General features: G+C 42.4%; 70 non-coding genes across 70 annotated transcripts; all 70 read left to right on the forward strand.

The window, feature by feature from the left end:
• Nucleotides 1-137: 137 nt before the first annotated feature.
• TRNAD-GUC (transfer RNA aspartic acid (anticodon GUC)) lies at nucleotides 138-209 on the forward strand. The gene has a single exon. It is a non-coding gene; the product is annotated as a tRNA-Asp (tRNA).
• Nucleotides 210-275: 66 nt separating this feature from the next.
• Nucleotides 276-346, forward strand: TRNAG-UCC (transfer RNA glycine (anticodon UCC)). Its single transcript has one exon. It is a non-coding gene; the product is annotated as a tRNA-Gly (tRNA).
• A 257-nt stretch (nucleotides 347-603) lies between these two features.
• TRNAD-GUC (transfer RNA aspartic acid (anticodon GUC)) lies at nucleotides 604-675 on the forward strand. Its single transcript has one exon. It is a non-coding gene; the product is annotated as a tRNA-Asp (tRNA).
• A 66-nt stretch (nucleotides 676-741) lies between these two features.
• Nucleotides 742-812, forward strand: TRNAG-UCC (transfer RNA glycine (anticodon UCC)). Its single transcript has one exon. It is a non-coding gene; the product is annotated as a tRNA-Gly (tRNA).
• A 257-nt stretch (nucleotides 813-1,069) lies between these two features.
• TRNAD-GUC (transfer RNA aspartic acid (anticodon GUC)) lies at nucleotides 1,070-1,141 on the forward strand. Its single transcript has one exon. It is a non-coding gene; the product is annotated as a tRNA-Asp (tRNA).
• A 66-nt stretch (nucleotides 1,142-1,207) lies between these two features.
• TRNAG-UCC (transfer RNA glycine (anticodon UCC)) lies at nucleotides 1,208-1,278 on the forward strand. Its single transcript has one exon. It is a non-coding gene; the product is annotated as a tRNA-Gly (tRNA).
• Nucleotides 1,279-1,536: 258 nt separating this feature from the next.
• Nucleotides 1,537-1,608, forward strand: TRNAD-GUC (transfer RNA aspartic acid (anticodon GUC)). The gene has a single exon. It is a non-coding gene; the product is annotated as a tRNA-Asp (tRNA).
• A 66-nt stretch (nucleotides 1,609-1,674) lies between these two features.
• On the forward strand, nucleotides 1,675-1,745 carry TRNAG-UCC (transfer RNA glycine (anticodon UCC)). Its single transcript has one exon. It is a non-coding gene; the product is annotated as a tRNA-Gly (tRNA).
• Nucleotides 1,746-2,002: 257 nt separating this feature from the next.
• On the forward strand, nucleotides 2,003-2,074 carry TRNAD-GUC (transfer RNA aspartic acid (anticodon GUC)). Its single transcript has one exon. It is a non-coding gene; the product is annotated as a tRNA-Asp (tRNA).
• Nucleotides 2,075-2,140: 66 nt separating this feature from the next.
• On the forward strand, nucleotides 2,141-2,211 carry TRNAG-UCC (transfer RNA glycine (anticodon UCC)). The gene has a single exon. It is a non-coding gene; the product is annotated as a tRNA-Gly (tRNA).
• A 257-nt stretch (nucleotides 2,212-2,468) lies between these two features.
• Nucleotides 2,469-2,540, forward strand: TRNAD-GUC (transfer RNA aspartic acid (anticodon GUC)). Its single transcript has one exon. It is a non-coding gene; the product is annotated as a tRNA-Asp (tRNA).
• Nucleotides 2,541-2,606: 66 nt separating this feature from the next.
• Nucleotides 2,607-2,677, forward strand: TRNAG-UCC (transfer RNA glycine (anticodon UCC)). Its single transcript has one exon. It is a non-coding gene; the product is annotated as a tRNA-Gly (tRNA).
• Nucleotides 2,678-2,935: 258 nt separating this feature from the next.
• Nucleotides 2,936-3,007, forward strand: TRNAD-GUC (transfer RNA aspartic acid (anticodon GUC)). Its single transcript has one exon. It is a non-coding gene; the product is annotated as a tRNA-Asp (tRNA).
• A 66-nt stretch (nucleotides 3,008-3,073) lies between these two features.
• On the forward strand, nucleotides 3,074-3,144 carry TRNAG-UCC (transfer RNA glycine (anticodon UCC)). The gene has a single exon. It is a non-coding gene; the product is annotated as a tRNA-Gly (tRNA).
• Nucleotides 3,145-3,401: 257 nt separating this feature from the next.
• Nucleotides 3,402-3,473, forward strand: TRNAD-GUC (transfer RNA aspartic acid (anticodon GUC)). Its single transcript has one exon. It is a non-coding gene; the product is annotated as a tRNA-Asp (tRNA).
• A 66-nt stretch (nucleotides 3,474-3,539) lies between these two features.
• TRNAG-UCC (transfer RNA glycine (anticodon UCC)) lies at nucleotides 3,540-3,610 on the forward strand. Its single transcript has one exon. It is a non-coding gene; the product is annotated as a tRNA-Gly (tRNA).
• Nucleotides 3,611-3,867: 257 nt separating this feature from the next.
• Nucleotides 3,868-3,939, forward strand: TRNAD-GUC (transfer RNA aspartic acid (anticodon GUC)). Its single transcript has one exon. It is a non-coding gene; the product is annotated as a tRNA-Asp (tRNA).
• A 66-nt stretch (nucleotides 3,940-4,005) lies between these two features.
• TRNAG-UCC (transfer RNA glycine (anticodon UCC)) lies at nucleotides 4,006-4,076 on the forward strand. Its single transcript has one exon. It is a non-coding gene; the product is annotated as a tRNA-Gly (tRNA).
• Nucleotides 4,077-4,333: 257 nt separating this feature from the next.
• TRNAD-GUC (transfer RNA aspartic acid (anticodon GUC)) lies at nucleotides 4,334-4,405 on the forward strand. Its single transcript has one exon. It is a non-coding gene; the product is annotated as a tRNA-Asp (tRNA).
• A 66-nt stretch (nucleotides 4,406-4,471) lies between these two features.
• TRNAG-UCC (transfer RNA glycine (anticodon UCC)) lies at nucleotides 4,472-4,542 on the forward strand. Its single transcript has one exon. It is a non-coding gene; the product is annotated as a tRNA-Gly (tRNA).
• A 257-nt stretch (nucleotides 4,543-4,799) lies between these two features.
• On the forward strand, nucleotides 4,800-4,871 carry TRNAD-GUC (transfer RNA aspartic acid (anticodon GUC)). The gene has a single exon. It is a non-coding gene; the product is annotated as a tRNA-Asp (tRNA).
• Nucleotides 4,872-4,937: 66 nt separating this feature from the next.
• TRNAG-UCC (transfer RNA glycine (anticodon UCC)) lies at nucleotides 4,938-5,008 on the forward strand. Its single transcript has one exon. It is a non-coding gene; the product is annotated as a tRNA-Gly (tRNA).
• A 257-nt stretch (nucleotides 5,009-5,265) lies between these two features.
• TRNAD-GUC (transfer RNA aspartic acid (anticodon GUC)) lies at nucleotides 5,266-5,337 on the forward strand. The gene has a single exon. It is a non-coding gene; the product is annotated as a tRNA-Asp (tRNA).
• A 66-nt stretch (nucleotides 5,338-5,403) lies between these two features.
• TRNAG-UCC (transfer RNA glycine (anticodon UCC)) lies at nucleotides 5,404-5,474 on the forward strand. The gene has a single exon. It is a non-coding gene; the product is annotated as a tRNA-Gly (tRNA).
• A 257-nt stretch (nucleotides 5,475-5,731) lies between these two features.
• TRNAD-GUC (transfer RNA aspartic acid (anticodon GUC)) lies at nucleotides 5,732-5,803 on the forward strand. The gene has a single exon. It is a non-coding gene; the product is annotated as a tRNA-Asp (tRNA).
• A 66-nt stretch (nucleotides 5,804-5,869) lies between these two features.
• Nucleotides 5,870-5,940, forward strand: TRNAG-UCC (transfer RNA glycine (anticodon UCC)). Its single transcript has one exon. It is a non-coding gene; the product is annotated as a tRNA-Gly (tRNA).
• A 257-nt stretch (nucleotides 5,941-6,197) lies between these two features.
• On the forward strand, nucleotides 6,198-6,269 carry TRNAD-GUC (transfer RNA aspartic acid (anticodon GUC)). Its single transcript has one exon. It is a non-coding gene; the product is annotated as a tRNA-Asp (tRNA).
• Nucleotides 6,270-6,335: 66 nt separating this feature from the next.
• Nucleotides 6,336-6,406, forward strand: TRNAG-UCC (transfer RNA glycine (anticodon UCC)). The gene has a single exon. It is a non-coding gene; the product is annotated as a tRNA-Gly (tRNA).
• Nucleotides 6,407-6,663: 257 nt separating this feature from the next.
• Nucleotides 6,664-6,735, forward strand: TRNAD-GUC (transfer RNA aspartic acid (anticodon GUC)). Its single transcript has one exon. It is a non-coding gene; the product is annotated as a tRNA-Asp (tRNA).
• Nucleotides 6,736-6,801: 66 nt separating this feature from the next.
• Nucleotides 6,802-6,872, forward strand: TRNAG-UCC (transfer RNA glycine (anticodon UCC)). Its single transcript has one exon. It is a non-coding gene; the product is annotated as a tRNA-Gly (tRNA).
• Nucleotides 6,873-7,130: 258 nt separating this feature from the next.
• Nucleotides 7,131-7,202, forward strand: TRNAD-GUC (transfer RNA aspartic acid (anticodon GUC)). Its single transcript has one exon. It is a non-coding gene; the product is annotated as a tRNA-Asp (tRNA).
• Nucleotides 7,203-7,268: 66 nt separating this feature from the next.
• Nucleotides 7,269-7,339, forward strand: TRNAG-UCC (transfer RNA glycine (anticodon UCC)). The gene has a single exon. It is a non-coding gene; the product is annotated as a tRNA-Gly (tRNA).
• Nucleotides 7,340-7,596: 257 nt separating this feature from the next.
• Nucleotides 7,597-7,668, forward strand: TRNAD-GUC (transfer RNA aspartic acid (anticodon GUC)). The gene has a single exon. It is a non-coding gene; the product is annotated as a tRNA-Asp (tRNA).
• Nucleotides 7,669-7,734: 66 nt separating this feature from the next.
• TRNAG-UCC (transfer RNA glycine (anticodon UCC)) lies at nucleotides 7,735-7,805 on the forward strand. Its single transcript has one exon. It is a non-coding gene; the product is annotated as a tRNA-Gly (tRNA).
• A 257-nt stretch (nucleotides 7,806-8,062) lies between these two features.
• TRNAD-GUC (transfer RNA aspartic acid (anticodon GUC)) lies at nucleotides 8,063-8,134 on the forward strand. The gene has a single exon. It is a non-coding gene; the product is annotated as a tRNA-Asp (tRNA).
• A 66-nt stretch (nucleotides 8,135-8,200) lies between these two features.
• On the forward strand, nucleotides 8,201-8,271 carry TRNAG-UCC (transfer RNA glycine (anticodon UCC)). The gene has a single exon. It is a non-coding gene; the product is annotated as a tRNA-Gly (tRNA).
• Nucleotides 8,272-8,528: 257 nt separating this feature from the next.
• Nucleotides 8,529-8,600, forward strand: TRNAD-GUC (transfer RNA aspartic acid (anticodon GUC)). Its single transcript has one exon. It is a non-coding gene; the product is annotated as a tRNA-Asp (tRNA).
• A 66-nt stretch (nucleotides 8,601-8,666) lies between these two features.
• On the forward strand, nucleotides 8,667-8,737 carry TRNAG-UCC (transfer RNA glycine (anticodon UCC)). The gene has a single exon. It is a non-coding gene; the product is annotated as a tRNA-Gly (tRNA).
• A 258-nt stretch (nucleotides 8,738-8,995) lies between these two features.
• TRNAD-GUC (transfer RNA aspartic acid (anticodon GUC)) lies at nucleotides 8,996-9,067 on the forward strand. The gene has a single exon. It is a non-coding gene; the product is annotated as a tRNA-Asp (tRNA).
• Nucleotides 9,068-9,133: 66 nt separating this feature from the next.
• TRNAG-UCC (transfer RNA glycine (anticodon UCC)) lies at nucleotides 9,134-9,204 on the forward strand. The gene has a single exon. It is a non-coding gene; the product is annotated as a tRNA-Gly (tRNA).
• Nucleotides 9,205-9,461: 257 nt separating this feature from the next.
• On the forward strand, nucleotides 9,462-9,533 carry TRNAD-GUC (transfer RNA aspartic acid (anticodon GUC)). The gene has a single exon. It is a non-coding gene; the product is annotated as a tRNA-Asp (tRNA).
• A 66-nt stretch (nucleotides 9,534-9,599) lies between these two features.
• Nucleotides 9,600-9,670, forward strand: TRNAG-UCC (transfer RNA glycine (anticodon UCC)). The gene has a single exon. It is a non-coding gene; the product is annotated as a tRNA-Gly (tRNA).
• A 258-nt stretch (nucleotides 9,671-9,928) lies between these two features.
• TRNAD-GUC (transfer RNA aspartic acid (anticodon GUC)) lies at nucleotides 9,929-10,000 on the forward strand. Its single transcript has one exon. It is a non-coding gene; the product is annotated as a tRNA-Asp (tRNA).
• Nucleotides 10,001-10,066: 66 nt separating this feature from the next.
• TRNAG-UCC (transfer RNA glycine (anticodon UCC)) lies at nucleotides 10,067-10,137 on the forward strand. Its single transcript has one exon. It is a non-coding gene; the product is annotated as a tRNA-Gly (tRNA).
• A 258-nt stretch (nucleotides 10,138-10,395) lies between these two features.
• Nucleotides 10,396-10,467, forward strand: TRNAD-GUC (transfer RNA aspartic acid (anticodon GUC)). Its single transcript has one exon. It is a non-coding gene; the product is annotated as a tRNA-Asp (tRNA).
• A 66-nt stretch (nucleotides 10,468-10,533) lies between these two features.
• On the forward strand, nucleotides 10,534-10,604 carry TRNAG-UCC (transfer RNA glycine (anticodon UCC)). The gene has a single exon. It is a non-coding gene; the product is annotated as a tRNA-Gly (tRNA).
• A 258-nt stretch (nucleotides 10,605-10,862) lies between these two features.
• TRNAD-GUC (transfer RNA aspartic acid (anticodon GUC)) lies at nucleotides 10,863-10,934 on the forward strand. The gene has a single exon. It is a non-coding gene; the product is annotated as a tRNA-Asp (tRNA).
• Nucleotides 10,935-11,000: 66 nt separating this feature from the next.
• On the forward strand, nucleotides 11,001-11,071 carry TRNAG-UCC (transfer RNA glycine (anticodon UCC)). The gene has a single exon. It is a non-coding gene; the product is annotated as a tRNA-Gly (tRNA).
• Nucleotides 11,072-11,329: 258 nt separating this feature from the next.
• Nucleotides 11,330-11,401, forward strand: TRNAD-GUC (transfer RNA aspartic acid (anticodon GUC)). Its single transcript has one exon. It is a non-coding gene; the product is annotated as a tRNA-Asp (tRNA).
• Nucleotides 11,402-11,467: 66 nt separating this feature from the next.
• On the forward strand, nucleotides 11,468-11,538 carry TRNAG-UCC (transfer RNA glycine (anticodon UCC)). The gene has a single exon. It is a non-coding gene; the product is annotated as a tRNA-Gly (tRNA).
• Nucleotides 11,539-11,796: 258 nt separating this feature from the next.
• TRNAD-GUC (transfer RNA aspartic acid (anticodon GUC)) lies at nucleotides 11,797-11,868 on the forward strand. The gene has a single exon. It is a non-coding gene; the product is annotated as a tRNA-Asp (tRNA).
• Nucleotides 11,869-11,934: 66 nt separating this feature from the next.
• Nucleotides 11,935-12,005, forward strand: TRNAG-UCC (transfer RNA glycine (anticodon UCC)). Its single transcript has one exon. It is a non-coding gene; the product is annotated as a tRNA-Gly (tRNA).
• Nucleotides 12,006-12,263: 258 nt separating this feature from the next.
• TRNAD-GUC (transfer RNA aspartic acid (anticodon GUC)) lies at nucleotides 12,264-12,335 on the forward strand. The gene has a single exon. It is a non-coding gene; the product is annotated as a tRNA-Asp (tRNA).
• A 66-nt stretch (nucleotides 12,336-12,401) lies between these two features.
• Nucleotides 12,402-12,472, forward strand: TRNAG-UCC (transfer RNA glycine (anticodon UCC)). Its single transcript has one exon. It is a non-coding gene; the product is annotated as a tRNA-Gly (tRNA).
• A 258-nt stretch (nucleotides 12,473-12,730) lies between these two features.
• TRNAD-GUC (transfer RNA aspartic acid (anticodon GUC)) lies at nucleotides 12,731-12,802 on the forward strand. Its single transcript has one exon. It is a non-coding gene; the product is annotated as a tRNA-Asp (tRNA).
• Nucleotides 12,803-12,868: 66 nt separating this feature from the next.
• On the forward strand, nucleotides 12,869-12,939 carry TRNAG-UCC (transfer RNA glycine (anticodon UCC)). Its single transcript has one exon. It is a non-coding gene; the product is annotated as a tRNA-Gly (tRNA).
• Nucleotides 12,940-13,197: 258 nt separating this feature from the next.
• TRNAD-GUC (transfer RNA aspartic acid (anticodon GUC)) lies at nucleotides 13,198-13,269 on the forward strand. Its single transcript has one exon. It is a non-coding gene; the product is annotated as a tRNA-Asp (tRNA).
• Nucleotides 13,270-13,335: 66 nt separating this feature from the next.
• Nucleotides 13,336-13,406, forward strand: TRNAG-UCC (transfer RNA glycine (anticodon UCC)). The gene has a single exon. It is a non-coding gene; the product is annotated as a tRNA-Gly (tRNA).
• A 258-nt stretch (nucleotides 13,407-13,664) lies between these two features.
• TRNAD-GUC (transfer RNA aspartic acid (anticodon GUC)) lies at nucleotides 13,665-13,736 on the forward strand. Its single transcript has one exon. It is a non-coding gene; the product is annotated as a tRNA-Asp (tRNA).
• A 66-nt stretch (nucleotides 13,737-13,802) lies between these two features.
• Nucleotides 13,803-13,873, forward strand: TRNAG-UCC (transfer RNA glycine (anticodon UCC)). Its single transcript has one exon. It is a non-coding gene; the product is annotated as a tRNA-Gly (tRNA).
• A 258-nt stretch (nucleotides 13,874-14,131) lies between these two features.
• TRNAD-GUC (transfer RNA aspartic acid (anticodon GUC)) lies at nucleotides 14,132-14,203 on the forward strand. The gene has a single exon. It is a non-coding gene; the product is annotated as a tRNA-Asp (tRNA).
• Nucleotides 14,204-14,269: 66 nt separating this feature from the next.
• Nucleotides 14,270-14,340, forward strand: TRNAG-UCC (transfer RNA glycine (anticodon UCC)). The gene has a single exon. It is a non-coding gene; the product is annotated as a tRNA-Gly (tRNA).
• A 258-nt stretch (nucleotides 14,341-14,598) lies between these two features.
• Nucleotides 14,599-14,670, forward strand: TRNAD-GUC (transfer RNA aspartic acid (anticodon GUC)). Its single transcript has one exon. It is a non-coding gene; the product is annotated as a tRNA-Asp (tRNA).
• A 66-nt stretch (nucleotides 14,671-14,736) lies between these two features.
• TRNAG-UCC (transfer RNA glycine (anticodon UCC)) lies at nucleotides 14,737-14,807 on the forward strand. The gene has a single exon. It is a non-coding gene; the product is annotated as a tRNA-Gly (tRNA).
• Nucleotides 14,808-15,065: 258 nt separating this feature from the next.
• TRNAD-GUC (transfer RNA aspartic acid (anticodon GUC)) lies at nucleotides 15,066-15,137 on the forward strand. The gene has a single exon. It is a non-coding gene; the product is annotated as a tRNA-Asp (tRNA).
• Nucleotides 15,138-15,203: 66 nt separating this feature from the next.
• Nucleotides 15,204-15,274, forward strand: TRNAG-UCC (transfer RNA glycine (anticodon UCC)). Its single transcript has one exon. It is a non-coding gene; the product is annotated as a tRNA-Gly (tRNA).
• A 258-nt stretch (nucleotides 15,275-15,532) lies between these two features.
• On the forward strand, nucleotides 15,533-15,604 carry TRNAD-GUC (transfer RNA aspartic acid (anticodon GUC)). The gene has a single exon. It is a non-coding gene; the product is annotated as a tRNA-Asp (tRNA).
• A 66-nt stretch (nucleotides 15,605-15,670) lies between these two features.
• On the forward strand, nucleotides 15,671-15,741 carry TRNAG-UCC (transfer RNA glycine (anticodon UCC)). Its single transcript has one exon. It is a non-coding gene; the product is annotated as a tRNA-Gly (tRNA).
• Nucleotides 15,742-15,999: 258 nt separating this feature from the next.
• On the forward strand, nucleotides 16,000-16,071 carry TRNAD-GUC (transfer RNA aspartic acid (anticodon GUC)). The gene has a single exon. It is a non-coding gene; the product is annotated as a tRNA-Asp (tRNA).
• Nucleotides 16,072-16,137: 66 nt separating this feature from the next.
• Nucleotides 16,138-16,208, forward strand: TRNAG-UCC (transfer RNA glycine (anticodon UCC)). The gene has a single exon. It is a non-coding gene; the product is annotated as a tRNA-Gly (tRNA).
• Nucleotides 16,209-16,401: the final 193 nt, after the last annotated feature.

The following is a 16,401-nucleotide window of genomic DNA, read 5'->3' on the forward strand; positions in this document are numbered from 1 at the left end:
ATTTTATTGGGTTACTTTTTCTTCAAACTCACTTTTTCATTTAATTAGTGACTATCGCGCATGCTCCGGGACTTAGCGAAAAAAATTCGGATAGAAGTACTATAAGTTTAAAAAACTGAGATAACCAATTTTACTCATCCTCGGTAGTATAGTGGTGAGTATCCTCGCCTGTCACGCGAGAGACCGGGGTTCGATTCCCCGCCGGGGAGCGGTTTATTATATGTATACTAATCTAGGCTTCTTTTGTGTGTCATATCGAAGTGTGACCTATGCAAGCATCGGTAGTTCAATGGTAGAATTCTAGCCTTCCAAGCGGGAGGTCCGGGTTCGATTCCCGGCCGGTGCAACCCGTACGATCTCGTTTCTTTGACTCTCAAAATCGTGCACATTTTTTGTAAAACCAATAACGTTTCTCGAAAAGTAAAGGGTTCAGAAATCGCCTTGACCATTATTTCTAGCGTAGAGTATTTTATTGGGTTACTTTTTCTTCAAACTCACTTTTTCATTTAATTAGTGACTATCGCGCATGCTCCGGGACTTAGCGAAAAAAATTCGGATAGAAGTACTATAAGTTTAAAAAACTGAGATAACCAATTTTACTCATCCTCGGTAGTATAGTGGTGAGTATCCTCGCCTGTCACGCGAGAGACCGGGGTTCGATTCCCCGCCGGGGAGCGGTTTTTTAAATGTATACTAATCTAGGCTTCTTTTGTGTGTCATATCGAAGTGTGACCTATGCAAGCATCGGTAGTTCAATGGTAGAATTCTCGCCTTCCAAGCGGGAGGTCCGGGTTCGATTCCCGGCCGGTGCAAGCCGTACGATCTCGTTTCTTTGACTCTCAAAATCGTGCACATTTTTTGTAAAACCAATAACGTTTCTCGAAAAGTAAAGGGTTCAGAAATCGCCTTGACTATTATTTCTAGCGTAGAGTATTTTATTGGGTTTCTTTTTCTTCAAACTCACTTTTTCATTTAATTAGTGACTATCGCGCATGCTCCGGGACTTAGCGAAAAAAATTCGGATAGAAGTACTATAAGTTTAAAAAACTGAGATAACCAATTTTACTCATCCTCGGTAGTATAGTGGTGAGTATCCTCGCCTGTCACGCGAGAGACCGGGGTTCGATTCCCCGCCGGGGAGCGGTTTATTATATGTATACTAATCTAGGCTTCTTTTGTGTGTCATATCGAAGTGTGACCTATGCAAGCATCGGTAGTTCAATGGTAGAATTCTCGCCTTCCAAGCGGGAGGTCCGGGTTCGATTCCCGGCCGGTGCAACCCGTACGATCTCGTTTCTTTGACTCTCAAAATCGTGCACATTTTTTGTAAAACCAATAACGTTTCTCGAAAAGTAAAGGGTTCAGAAATCGCCTTGACCATTATTTCTAGCGTAGAGTATTTTATTGGGTTACTTTTTCTTCAAACTCACTTTTTCATTTAATTAGTGACTATCGCGCATGCTCCGGGACTTAGCGAAAAAAATTCGGATAGAAGTACTATAAGTTTGAAAAACTGAGATAACCAACTTTTATTCATCCTCGGTAGTATAGTGGTGAGTATCCTCGCCTGTCACGCGAGAGACCGGGGTTCGATTCCCCGCCGGGGAGCGGTTTTTTAAATGTATACTAATCTAGGCTTCTTTTGTGTGTCATATCGAAGTGTGACCTATGCAAGCATCGGTAGTTCAATGGTAGAATTCTCGCCTTCCAAGCGGGAGGTCCGGGTTCGATTCCCGGCCGGTGCAAGCCGTACGATCTCGTTTCTTTGACTCTCAAAATCGTGCACATTTTTTGTAAAACCAATAACGTTTCTCGAAAAGTAAAGGGTTCAGAAATCGCCTTGACTATTATTTCTAGCGTAGAGTATTTTATTGGGTTTCTTTTTCTTCAAACTCACTTTTTCATTTAATTAGTGACTATCGCGCATGCTCCGGGACTTAGCGAAAAAAATTCGGATAGAAGTACTATAAGTTTAAAAAACTGAGATAACCAATTTTACTCATCCTCGGTAGTATAGTGGTGAGTATCCTCGCCTGTCACGCGAGAGACCGGGGTTCGATTCCCCGCCGGGGAGCGGTTTATTATATGTATACTAATCTAGGCTTCTTTTGTGTGTCATATCGAAGTGTGACCTATGCAAGCATCGGTAGTTCAATGGTAGAATTCTCGCCTTCCAAGCGGGAGGTCCGGGTTCGATTCCCGGCCGGTGCAAGCCGTACGATCTCGTTTCTTTGACTCTCAAAATCGTGCACATTTTTTGTAAAACCAATAACGTTTCTCGAAAAGTAAAGGGTTCAGAAATCGCCTTGACTATTATTTCTAGCGTAGAGTATTTTATTGGGTTTCTTTTTCTTCAAACTCACTTTTTCATTTAATTAGTGACTATCGCGCATGCTCCGGGACTTAGCGAAAAAAATTCGGATAGAAGTACTATAAGTTTAAAAAACTGAGATAACCAATTTTACTCATCCTCGGTAGTATAGTGGTGAGTATCCTCGCCTGTCACGCGAGAGACCGGGGTTCGATTCCCCGCCGGGGAGCGGTTTATTATATGTATACTAATCTAGGCTTCTTTTGTGTGTCATATCGAAGTGTGACCTATGCAAGCATCGGTAGTTCAATGGTAGAATTCTAGCCTTCCAAGCGGGAGGTCCGGGTTCGATTCCCGGCCGGTGCAACCCGTACGATCTCGTTTCTTTGACTCTCAAAATCGTGCACATTTTTTGTAAAACCAATAACGTTTCTCGAAAAGTAAAGGGTTCAGAAATCGCCTTGACCATTATTTCTAGCGTAGAGTATTTTATTGGGTTTCTTTTTCTTCAAACTCACTTTTTCATTTAATTAGTGACTATCGCGCATGCTCCGGGACTTAGCGAAAAAAATTCGGATAGAAGTACTATAAGTTTAAAAAACTGAGATAACCAACTTTTATTCATCCTCGGTAGTATAGTGGTGAGTATCCTCGCCTGTCACGCGAGAGACCGGGGTTCGATTCCCCGCCGGGGAGCGGTTTTTTAAATGTATACTAATCTAGGCTTCTTTTGTGTGTCATATCGAAGTGTGACCTATGCAAGCATCGGTAGTTCAATGGTAGAATTCTCGCCTTCCAAGCGGGAGGTCCGGGTTCGATTCCCGGCCGGTGCAAGCCGTACGATCTCGTTTCTTTGACTCTCAAAATCGTGCACATTTTTTGTAAAACCAATAACGTTTCTCGAAAAGTAAAGGGTTCAGAAATCGCCTTGACTATTATTTCTAGCGTAGAGTATTTTATTGGGTTTCTTTTTCTTCAAACTCACTTTTTCATTTAATTAGTGACTATCGCGCATGCTCCGGGACTTAGCGAAAAAAATTCGGATAGAAGTACTATAAGTTTAAAAAACTGAGATAACCAATTTTACTCATCCTCGGTAGTATAGTGGTGAGTATCCTCGCCTGTCACGCGAGAGACCGGGGTTCGATTCCCCGCCGGGGAGCGGTTTATTATATGTATACTAATCTAGGCTTCTTTTGTGTGTCATATCGAAGTGTGACCTATGCAAGCATCGGTAGTTCAATGGTAGAATTCTAGCCTTCCAAGCGGGAGGTCCGGGTTCGATTCCCGGCCGGTGCAACCCGTACGATCTCGTTTCTTTGACTCTCAAAATCGTGCACATTTTTTGTAAAACCAATAACGTTTCTCGAAAAGTAAAGGGTTCAGAAATCGCCTTGACCATTATTTCTAGCGTAGAGTATTTTATTGGGTTTCTTTTTCTTCAAACTCACTTTTTCATTTAATTAGTGACTATCGCGCATGCTCCGGGACTTAGCGAAAAAAATTCGGATAGAAGTACTATAAGTTTAAAAAACTGAGATAACCAATTTTACTCATCCTCGGTAGTATAGTGGTGAGTATCCTCGCCTGTCACGCGAGAGACCGGGGTTCGATTCCCCGCCGGGGAGCGGTTTATTATATGTATACTAATCTAGGCTTCTTTTGTGTGTCATATCGAAGTGTGACCTATGCAAGCATCGGTAGTTCAATGGTAGAATTCTAGCCTTCCAAGCGGGAGGTCCGGGTTCGATTCCCGGCCGGTGCAACCCGTACGATCTCGTTTCTTTGACTCTCAAAATCGTGCACATTTTTTGTAAAACCAATAACGTTTCTCGAAAAGTAAAGGGTTCAGAAATCGCCTTGACCATTATTTCTAGCGTAGAGTATTTTATTGGGTTTCTTTTTCTTCAAACTCACTTTTTCATTTAATTAGTGACTATCGCGCATGCTCCGGGACTTAGCGAAAAAAATTCGGATAGAAGTACTATAAGTTTAAAAAACTGAGATAACCAATTTTACTCATCCTCGGTAGTATAGTGGTGAGTATCCTCGCCTGTCACGCGAGAGACCGGGGTTCGATTCCCCGCCGGGGAGCGGTTTATTATATGTATACTAATCTAGGCTTCTTTTGTGTGTCATATCGAAGTGTGACCTATGCAAGCATCGGTAGTTCAATGGTAGAATTCTAGCCTTCCAAGCGGGAGGTCCGGGTTCGATTCCCGGCCGGTGCAACCCGTACGATCTCGTTTCTTTGACTCTCAAAATCGTGCACATTTTTTGTAAAACCAATAACGTTTCTCGAAAAGTAAAGGGTTCAGAAATCGCCTTGACCATTATTTCTAGCGTAGAGTATTTTATTGGGTTTCTTTTTCTTCAAACTCACTTTTTCATTTAATTAGTGACTATCGCGCATGCTCCGGGACTTAGCGAAAAAAATTCGGATAGAAGTACTATAAGTTTAAAAAACTGAGATAACCAATTTTACTCATCCTCGGTAGTATAGTGGTGAGTATCCTCGCCTGTCACGCGAGAGACCGGGGTTCGATTCCCCGCCGGGGAGCGGTTTATTATATGTATACTAATCTAGGCTTCTTTTGTGTGTCATATCGAAGTGTGACCTATGCAAGCATCGGTAGTTCAATGGTAGAATTCTAGCCTTCCAAGCGGGAGGTCCGGGTTCGATTCCCGGCCGGTGCAACCCGTACGATCTCGTTTCTTTGACTCTCAAAATCGTGCACATTTTTTGTAAAACCAATAACGTTTCTCGAAAAGTAAAGGGTTCAGAAATCGCCTTGACCATTATTTCTAGCGTAGAGTATTTTATTGGGTTTCTTTTTCTTCAAACTCACTTTTTCATTTAATTAGTGACTATCGCGCATGCTCCGGGACTTAGCGAAAAAAATTCGGATAGAAGTACTATAAGTTTAAAAAACTGAGATAACCAATTTTACTCATCCTCGGTAGTATAGTGGTGAGTATCCTCGCCTGTCACGCGAGAGACCGGGGTTCGATTCCCCGCCGGGGAGCGGTTTATTATATGTATACTAATCTAGGCTTCTTTTGTGTGTCATATCGAAGTGTGACCTATGCAAGCATCGGTAGTTCAATGGTAGAATTCTAGCCTTCCAAGCGGGAGGTCCGGGTTCGATTCCCGGCCGGTGCAAGCCGTACGATCTCGTTTCTTTGACTCTCAAAATCGTGCACATTTTTTGTAAAACCAATAACGTTTCTCGAAAAGTAAAGGGTTCAGAAATCGCCTTGACTATTATTTCTAGCGTAGAGTATTTTATTGGGTTTCTTTTTCTTCAAACTCACTTTTTCATTTAATTAGTGACTATCGCGCATGCTCCGGGACTTAGCGAAAAAAATTCGGATAGAAGTACTATAAGTTTAAAAAACTGAGATAACCAATTTTACTCATCCTCGGTAGTATAGTGGTGAGTATCCTCGCCTGTCACGCGAGAGACCGGGGTTCGATTCCCCGCCGGGGAGCGGTTTATTATATGTATACTAATCTAGGCTTCTTTTGTGTGTCATATCGAAGTGTGACCTATGCAAGCATCGGTAGTTCAATGGTAGAATTCTAGCCTTCCAAGCGGGAGGTCCGGGTTCGATTCCCGGCCGGTGCAACCCGTACGATCTCGTTTCTTTGACTCTCAAAATCGTGCACATTTTTTGTAAAACCAATAACGTTTCTCGAAAAGTAAAGGGTTCAGAAATCGCCTTGACCATTATTTCTAGCGTAGAGTATTTTATTGGGTTTCTTTTTCTTCAAACTCACTTTTTCATTTAATTAGTGACTATCGCGCATGCTCCGGGACTTAGCGAAAAAAATTCGGATAGAAGTACTATAAGTTTAAAAAACTGAGATAACCAATTTTACTCATCCTCGGTAGTATAGTGGTGAGTATCCTCGCCTGTCACGCGAGAGACCGGGGTTCGATTCCCCGCCGGGGAGCGGTTTATTATATGTATACTAATCTAGGCTTCTTTTGTGTGTCATATCGAAGTGTGACCTATGCAAGCATCGGTAGTTCAATGGTAGAATTCTAGCCTTCCAAGCGGGAGGTCCGGGTTCGATTCCCGGCCGGTGCAACCCGTACGATCTCGTTTCTTTGACTCTCAAAATCGTGCACATTTTTTGTAAAACCAATAACGTTTCTCGAAAAGTAAAGGGTTCAGAAATCGCCTTGACCATTATTTCTAGCGTAGAGTATTTTATTGGGTTTCTTTTTCTTCAAACTCACTTTTTCATTTAATTAGTGACTATCGCGCATGCTCCGGGACTTAGCGAAAAAAATTCGGATAGAAGTACTATAAGTTTAAAAAACTGAGATAACCAATTTTACTCATCCTCGGTAGTATAGTGGTGAGTATCCTCGCCTGTCACGCGAGAGACCGGGGTTCGATTCCCCGCCGGGGAGCGGTTTATTATATGTATACTAATCTAGGCTTCTTTTGTGTGTCATATCGAAGTGTGACCTATGCAAGCATCGGTAGTTCAATGGTAGAATTCTAGCCTTCCAAGCGGGAGGTCCGGGTTCGATTCCCGGCCGGTGCAACCCGTACGATCTCGTTTCTTTGACTCTCAAAATCGTGCACATTTTTTGTAAAACCAATAACGTTTCTCGAAAAGTAAAGGGTTCAGAAATCGCCTTGACCATTATTTCTAGCGTAGAGTATTTTATTGGGTTACTTTTTCTTCAAACTCACTTTTTCATTTAATTAGTGACTATCGCGCATGCTCCGGGACTTAGCGAAAAAAATTCGGATAGAAGTACTATAAGTTTGAAAAACTGAGATAACCAACTTTTATGCATCCTCGGTAGTATAGTGGTGAGTATCCTCGCCTGTCACGCGAGAGACCGGGGTTCGATTCCCCGCCGGGGAGCGGTTTTTTAAATGTATACTAATCTAGGCTTCTTTTGTGTGTCATATCGAAGTGTGACCTATGCAAGCATCGGTAGTTCAATGGTAGAATTCTCGCCTTCCAAGCGGGAGGTCCGGGTTCGATTCCCGGCCGGTGCAAGCCGTACGATCTCGTTTCTTTGACTCTCAAAATCGTGCACATTTTTTGTAAAACCAATAACGTTTCTCGAAAAGTAAAGGGTTCAGAAATCGCCTTGACTATTATTTCTAGCGTAGAGTATTTTATTGGGTTTCTTTTTCTTCAAACTCACTTTTTCATTTAATTAGTGACTATCGCGCATGCTCCGGGACTTAGCGAAAAAAATTCGGATAGAAGTACTATAAGTTTAAAAAACTGAGATAACCAATTTTACTCATCCTCGGTAGTATAGTGGTGAGTATCCTCGCCTGTCACGCGAGAGACCGGGGTTCGATTCCCCGCCGGGGAGCGGTTTATTATATGTATACTAATCTAGGCTTCTTTTGTGTGTCATATCGAAGTGTGACCTATGCAAGCATCGGTAGTTCAATGGTAGAATTCTAGCCTTCCAAGCGGGAGGTCCGGGTTCGATTCCCGGCCGGTGCAACCCGTACGATCTCGTTTCTTTGACTCTCAAAATCGTGCACATTTTTTGTAAAACCAATAACGTTTCTCGAAAAGTAAAGGGTTCAGAAATCGCCTTGACCATTATTTCTAGCGTAGAGTATTTTATTGGGTTTCTTTTTCTTCAAACTCACTTTTTCATTTAATTAGTGACTATCGCGCATGCTCCGGGACTTAGCGAAAAAAATTCGGATAGAAGTACTATAAGTTTAAAAAACTGAGATAACCAATTTTACTCATCCTCGGTAGTATAGTGGTGAGTATCCTCGCCTGTCACGCGAGAGACCGGGGTTCGATTCCCCGCCGGGGAGCGGTTTATTATATGTATACTAATCTAGGCTTCTTTTGTGTGTCATATCGAAGTGTGACCTATGCAAGCATCGGTAGTTCAATGGTAGAATTCTAGCCTTCCAAGCGGGAGGTCCGGGTTCGATTCCCGGCCGGTGCAACCCGTACGATCTCGTTTCTTTGACTCTCAAAATCGTGCACATTTTTTGTAAAACCAATAACGTTTCTCGAAAAGTAAAGGGTTCAGAAATCGCCTTGACCATTATTTCTAGCGTAGAGTATTTTATTGGGTTTCTTTTTCTTCAAACTCACTTTTTCATTTAATTAGTGACTATCGCGCATGCTCCGGGACTTAGCGAAAAAAATTCGGATAGAAGTACTATAAGTTTAAAAAACTGAGATAACCAATTTTACTCATCCTCGGTAGTATAGTGGTGAGTATCCTCGCCTGTCACGCGAGAGACCGGGGTTCGATTCCCCGCCGGGGAGCGGTTTATTATATGTATACTAATCTAGGCTTCTTTTGTGTGTCATATCGAAGTGTGACCTATGCAAGCATCGGTAGTTCAATGGTAGAATTCTAGCCTTCCAAGCGGGAGGTCCGGGTTCGATTCCCGGCCGGTGCAACCCGTACGATCTCGTTTCTTTGACTCTCAAAATCGTGCACATTTTTTGTAAAACCAATAACGTTTCTCGAAAAGTAAAGGGTTCAGAAATCGCCTTGACCATTATTTCTAGCGTAGAGTATTTTATTGGGTTACTTTTTCTTCAAACTCACTTTTTCATTTAATTAGTGACTATCGCGCATGCTCCGGGACTTAGCGAAAAAAATTCGGATAGAAGTACTATAAGTTTGAAAAACTGAGATAACCAACTTTTATGCATCCTCGGTAGTATAGTGGTGAGTATCCTCGCCTGTCACGCGAGAGACCGGGGTTCGATTCCCCGCCGGGGAGCGGTTTTTTAAATGTATACTAATCTAGGCTTCTTTTGTGTGTCATATCGAAGTGTGACCTATGCAAGCATCGGTAGTTCAATGGTAGAATTCTCGCCTTCCAAGCGGGAGGTCCGGGTTCGATTCCCGGCCGGTGCAAGCCGTACGATCTCGTTTCTTTGACTCTCAAAATCGTGCACATTTTTTGTAAAACCAATAACGTTTCTCGAAAAGTAAAGGGTTCAGAAATCGCCTTGACTATTATTTCTAGCGTAGAGTATTTTATTGGGTTTCTTTTTCTTCAAACTCACTTTTTCATTTAATTAGTGACTATCGCGCATGCTCCGGGACTTAGCGAAAAAAATTCGGATAGAAGTACTATAAGTTTAAAAAACTGAGATAACCAATTTTACTCATCCTCGGTAGTATAGTGGTGAGTATCCTCGCCTGTCACGCGAGAGACCGGGGTTCGATTCCCCGCCGGGGAGCGGTTTATTATATGTATACTAATCTAGGCTTCTTTTGTGTGTCATATCGAAGTGTGACCTATGCAAGCATCGGTAGTTCAATGGTAGAATTCTAGCCTTCCAAGCGGGAGGTCCGGGTTCGATTCCCGGCCGGTGCAACCCGTACGATCTCGTTTCTTTGACTCTCAAAATCGTGCACATTTTTTGTAAAACCAATAACGTTTCTCGAAAAGTAAAGGGTTCAGAAATCGCCTTGACCATTATTTCTAGCGTAGAGTATTTTATTGGGTTTCTTTTTCTTCAAACTCACTTTTTCATTTAATTACTGACTATTGCACATGCTCCGGGACTTTGCGAAAAAAATTCGGATAGAAGTACTATAAGTTTAAAAAACTGAGATAACCAGCTTTCATTCATGCTCGGTAGTATAGTGGTGAGTATCCTCGCCTGTCACGCGAGAGACCGGGGTTCGATTCCCCGCCGGGGAGCGGTTTATTATATGTATACTAATCTAGGCTTCTTTTGTGTGTCATATCGAAGTGTAACCTATGCAAGCATCGGTAGTTCAATGGTAGAATTCTCGCCTTCCAAGCGGGAGGTCCGGGTTCGATTCCCGGCCGGTGCAACCCGTACGATCTCGTTTCTTTGACTCTCAAAATCGTGCACATTTTTTGTAAAACCAATAACGTTTCTCGAAAAGTAAAGTGTTCAGAAATCGCCTAGACCATTATTTCTAGCGTAGAGTATTTTATAGGGTTACTTTTTCTTCAAACTCACTTTTTCATTTAATTACTGACTATTGCACATGCTCCGGGACTTTGCGAAAAAAATTCGGATAGAAGTACTATAAGTTTAAAAAACTGAGATAACCAGCTTTCATTCATGCTCGGTAGTATAGTGGTGAGTATCCTCGCCTGTCACGCGAGAGACCGGGGTTCGATTCCCCGCCGGGGAGCGGTTTATTATATGTATACTAATCTAGGCTTCTTTTGTGTGTCATATCGAAGTGTAACCTATGCAAGCATCGGTAGTTCAATGGTAGAATTCTCGCCTTCCAAGCGGGAGGTCCGGGTTCGATTCCCGGCCGGTGCAACCCGTACGATCTCGTTTCTTTGACTCTCAAAATCGTGCACATTTTTTGTAAAACCAATAACGTTTCTCGAAAAGTAAAGTGTTCAGAAATCGCCTAGACCATTATTTCTAGCGTAGAGTATTTTATAGGGTTACTTTTTCTTCAAACTCACTTTTTCATTTAATTACTGACTATTGCACATGCTCCGGGACTTTGCGAAAAAAATTCGGATAGAAGTACTATAAGTTTAAAAAACTGAGATAACCAGCTTTCATTCATGCTCGGTAGTATAGTGGTGAGTATCCTCGCCTGTCACGCGAGAGACCGGGGTTCGATTCCCCGCCGGGGAGCGGTTTATTATATGTATACTAATCTAGGCTTCTTTTGTGTGTCATATCGAAGTGTGACCTATGCAAGCATCGGTAGTTCAATGGTAGAATTCTCGCCTTCCAAGCGGGAGGTCCGGGTTCGATTCCCGGCCGGTGCAAGCCGTACGATCTCGTTTCTTTGACTCTCAAAATCGTGCACATTTTTTGTAAAACCAATAACGTTTCTCGAAAAGTAAAGTGTTCAGAAATCGCCTAGACCATTATTTCTAGCGTAGAGTATTTTATAGGGTTACTTTTTCTTCAAACTCACTTTTTCATTTAATTACTGACTATTGCACATGCTCCGGGACTTTGCGAAAAAAATTCGGATAGAAGTACTATAAGTTTAAAAAACTGAGATAACCAGCTTTCATTCATGCTCGGTAGTATAGTGGTGAGTATCCTCGCCTGTCACGCGAGAGACCGGGGTTCGATTCCCCGCCGGGGAGCGGTTTATTATATGTATTCTAATCTAGGCTTCTTTTGTGTGTCATATCGAAGTGTGACCTATGCAAGCATCGGTAGTTCAATGGTAGAATTCTCGCCTTCCAAGCGGGAGGTCCGGGTTCTATTCCCGGCCGGTGCAACCCGTACGATCTCGTTTCTTTGACTCTCAAAATCGTGCACATTTTTTGTAAAACCAATAACGTTTCTCGAAAAGTAAAGGGTTCAGAAATCGCCTTGACCATTATTTCTAGCGTAGAGTATTTTATTGGGTTACTTTTTCTTCAAACTCACTTTTTCATTTAATTAGTGACTATCGCGCATGCTCCGGGACTTAGCGAAAAAAATTCGGATAGAAGTACTATAAGTTTAAAAAACTGAGATAACCAACTTTTACTCATCCTCGGTAGTATAGTGGTGAGTATCCTCGCCTGTCACGCGAGAGACCGGGGTTCGATTCCCCGCCGGGGAGCGGTTTATTATATGTATACTAATCTAGGCTTCTTTTGTGTGTCATATCGAAGTGTGACCTATGCAAGCATCGGTAGTTCAATGGTAGAATTCTCGCCTTCCAAGCGGGAGGTCCGGGTTCGATTCCCGGCCGGTGCAACCCGTACGATCTCGTTTCTTTGACTCTCAAAATCGTGCACATTTTTTGTAAAACCAATAACGTTTCTCGAAAAGTAAAGGGTTCAGAAATCGCCTTGACCATTATTTCTAGCGTAGAGTATTTTATAGGGTTACTTTTTCTTCAAACTCACTTTTTCATTTAATTACTGACTATTGCACATGCTCCGGGACTTTGCGAAAAAAATTCGGATAGAAGTACTATAAGTTTAAAAAACTGAGATAACCAGCTTTCATTCATGCTCGGTAGTATAGTGGTGAGTATCCTCGCCTGTCACGCGAGAGACCGGGGTTCGATTCCCCGCCGGGGAGCGGTTTATTATATGTATACTAATCTAGGCTTCTTTTGTGTGTCATATCGAAGTGTGACCTATGCAAGCATCGGTAGTTCAATGGTAGAATTCTCGCCTTCCAAGCGGGAGGTCCGGGTTCGATTCCCGGCCGGTGCAACCCGTACGATCTCGTTTCTTTGACTCTCAAAATCGTGCACATTTTTTGTAAAACCAATAACGTTTCTCGAAAAGTAAAGTGTTCAGAAATCGCCTAGACCATTATTTCTAGCGTAGAGTATTTTATAGGGTTACTTTTTCTTCAAACTCACTTTTTCATTTAATTACTGACTATTGCACATGCTCCGGGACTTTGCGAAAAAAATTCGGATAGAAGTACTATAAGTTTAAAAAACTGAGATAACCAGCTTTCATTCATGCTCGGTAGTATAGTGGTGAGTATCCTCGCCTGTCACGCGAGAGACCGGGGTTCGATTCCCCGCCGGGGAGCGGTTTATTATATGTATACTAATCTAGGCTTCTTTTGTGTGTCATATCGAAGTGTAACCTATGCAAGCATCGGTAGTTCAATGGTAGAATTCTCGCCTTCCAAGCGGGAGGTCCGGGTTCGATTCCCGGCCGGTGCAACCCGTACGATCTCGTTTCTTTGACTCTCAAAATCGTGCACATTTTTTGTAAAACCAATAACGTTTCTCGAAAAGTAAAGGGTTCAGAAATCGCCTTGACCATTATTTCTAGCGTAGAGTATTTTATTGGGTTACTTTTTCTTCAAACTCACTTTTTCATTTAATTAGTGACTATCGCGCATGCTCCGGGACTTAGCGAAAAAAATTCGGATAGAAGTACTATAAGTTTAAAAAACTGAGATAACCAACTTTTATTCATCCTCGGTAGTATAGTGGTGAGTATCCTCGCCTGTCACGCGAGAGACCGGGGTTCGATTCCCCGCCGGGGAGCGGTTTATTATATGTATACTAATCTAGGCTTCATTTGTGTGTCATATCGAAGTGTGACCTATGCAAGCATCGGTAGTTCAATGGTAGAATTCTCGCCTTCCAAGCGGGAGGTCCGGGTTCGATTCCCGGCCGGTGCAACCCGTACGATCTCGTTTCTTTGACTCTCAAAATCGTGCACATTTTTTGTAAAACCAATAACGTTTCTCGAAAAGTAAAGTGTTCAGAAATCGCCTAGACCATTATTTCTAGCGTAGAGTATTTTATAGGGTTACTTTTTCTTCAAACTCACTTTTTCATTTAATTACTGACTATTGCACATGCTCCGGGACTTTGCGAAAAAAATTCGGATAGAAGTACTATAAGTTTAAAAAACTGAGATAACCAGCTTTCATTCATGCTCGGTAGTATAGTGGTGAGTATCCTCGCCTGTCACGCGAGAGACCGGGGTTCGATTCCCCGCCGGGGAGCGGTTTATTATATGTATACTAATCTAGGCTTCTTTTGTGTGTCATATCGAAGTGTAACCTATGCAAGCATCGGTAGTTCAATGGTAGAATTCTCGCCTTCCAAGCGGGAGGTCCGGGTTCGATTCCCGGCCGGTGCAACCCGTACGATCTCGTTTCTTTGACTCTCAAAATCGTGCACATTTTTTGTAAAACCAATAACGTTTCTCGAAAAGTAAAGTGTTCAGAAATCGCCTAGACCATTATTTCTAGCGTAGAGTATTTTATAGGGTTACTTTTTCTTCAAACTCACTTTTTCATTTAATTACTGACTATTGCACATGCTCCGGGACTTTGCGAAAAAAATTCGGATAGAAGTACTATAAGTTTAAAAAACTGAGATAACCAGCTTTCATTCATGCTCGGTAGTATAGTGGTGAGTATCCTCGCCTGTCACGCGAGAGACCGGGGTTCGATTCCCCGCCGGGGAGCGGTTTATTATATGTATACTAATCTAGGCTTCTTTTGTGTGTCATATCGAAGTGTAACCTATGCAAGCATCGGTAGTTCAATGGTAGAATTCTCGCCTTCCAAGCGGGAGGTCCGGGTTCGATTCCCGGCCGGTGCAACCCGTACGATCTCGTTTCTTTGACTCTCAAAATCGTGCACATTTTTTGTAAAACCAATAACGTTTCTCGAAAAGTAAAGGGTTCAGAAATCGCCTTGACCATTATTTCTAGCGTAGAGTATTTTATTGGGTTACTTTTTCTTCAAACTCACTTTTTCATTTAATTAGTGACTATCGCGCATGCTCCGGGACTTAGCGAAAAAAATTCGGATAGAAGTACTATAAGTTTAAAAAACTGAGATAACCAACTTTTATTCATCCTCGGTAGTATAGTGGTGAGTATCCTCGCCTGTCACGCGAGAGACCGGGGTTCGATTCCCCGCCGGGGAGCGGTTTATTATATGTATACTAATCTAGGCTTCTTTTGTGTGTCATATCGAAGTGTGACCTATGCAAGCATCGGTAGTTCAATGGTAGAATTCTCGCCTTCCAAGCGGGAGGTCCGGGTTCGATTCCCGGCCGGTGCAAGCCGTACGATCTCGTTTCTTTGACTCTCAAAATCGTGCACATTTTTTGTAAAACCAATAACGTTTCTCGAAAAGTAAAGTGTTCAGAAATCGCCTAGACCATTATTTCTAGCGTAGAGTATTTTATAGGGTTACTTTTTCTTCAAACTCACTTTTTCATTTAATTACTGACTATTGCACATGCTCCGGGACTTTGCGAAAAAAATTCGGATAGAAGTACTATAAGTTTAAAAAACTGAGATAACCAGCTTTCATTCATGCTCGGTAGTATAGTGGTGAGTATCCTCGCCTGTCACGCGAGAGACCGGGGTTCGATTCCCCGCCGGGGAGCGGTTTATTATATGTATACTAATCTAGGCTTCTTTTGTGTGTCATATCGAAGTGTGACCTATGCAAGCATCGGTAGTTCAATGGTAGAATTCTCGCCTTCCAAGCGGGAGGTCCGGGTTCGATTCCCGGCCGGTGCAAGCCGTACGATCTCGTTTCTTTGACTCTCAAAATCGTGCACATTTTTTGTAAAACCAATAACGTTTCTCGAAAAGTAAAGTGTTCAGAAATCGCCTAGACCATTATTTCTAGCGTAGAGTATTTTATAGGGTTACTTTTTCTTCAAACTCACTTTTTCATTTAATTACTGACTATTGCACATGCTCCGGGACTTTGCGAAAAAAATTCGGATAGAAGTACTATAAGTTTAAAAAACTGAGATAACCAGCTTTCATTCATGCTCGGTAGTATAGTGGTGAGTATCCTCGCCTGTCACGCGAGAGACCGGGGTTCGATTCCCCGCCGGGGAGCGGTTTATTATATGTATTCTAATCTAGGCTTCTTTTGTGTGTCATATCGAAGTGTGACCTATGCAAGCATCGGTAGTTCAATGGTAGAATTCTCGCCTTCCAAGCGGGAGGTCCGGGTTCTATTCCCGGCCGGTGCAACCCGTACGATCTCGTTTCTTTGACTCTCAAAATCGTGCACATTTTTTGTAAAACCAATAACGTTTCTCGAAAAGTAAAGGGTTCAGAAATCGCCTTGACCATTATTTCTAGCGTAGAGTATTTTATTGGGTTACTTTTTCTTCAAACTCACTTTTTCATTTAATTAGTGACTATCGCGCATGCTCCGGGACTTAGCGAAAAAAATTCGGATAGAAGTACTATAAGTTTAAAAAACTGAGATAACCAACTTTTACTCATCCTCGGTAGTATAGTGGTGAGTATCCTCGCCTGTCACGCGAGAGACCGGGGTTCGATTCCCCGCCGGGGAGCGGTTTATTATATGTATACTAATCTAGGCTTCTTTTGTGTGTCATATCGAAGTGTGACCTATGCAAGCATCGGTAGTTCAATGGTAGAATTCTCGCCTTCCAAGCGGGAGGTCCGGGTTCGATTCCCGGCCGGTGCAACCCGTACGATCTCGTTTCTTTGACTCTCAAAATCGTGCACATTTTTTGTAAAACCAATAACGTTTCTCGAAAAGTAAAGGGTTCAGAAATCGCCTTGACCATTATTTCTAGCGTAGAGTATTTTATAGGGTTACTTTTTCTTCAAACTCACTTTTTCATTTAATTACTGACTATCGCGCATGCTCCGGGACT

Source organism: Phalangium opilio, unplaced genomic scaffold (assembly GCF_054372755.1).
Source record: "Phalangium opilio isolate 3A_F unplaced genomic scaffold, DU_Popi_V2 ptg000352l_1, whole genome shotgun sequence".
Classification (NCBI taxonomy): Eukaryota; Metazoa; Arthropoda; class Arachnida; order Opiliones; family Phalangiidae; genus Phalangium; species Phalangium opilio.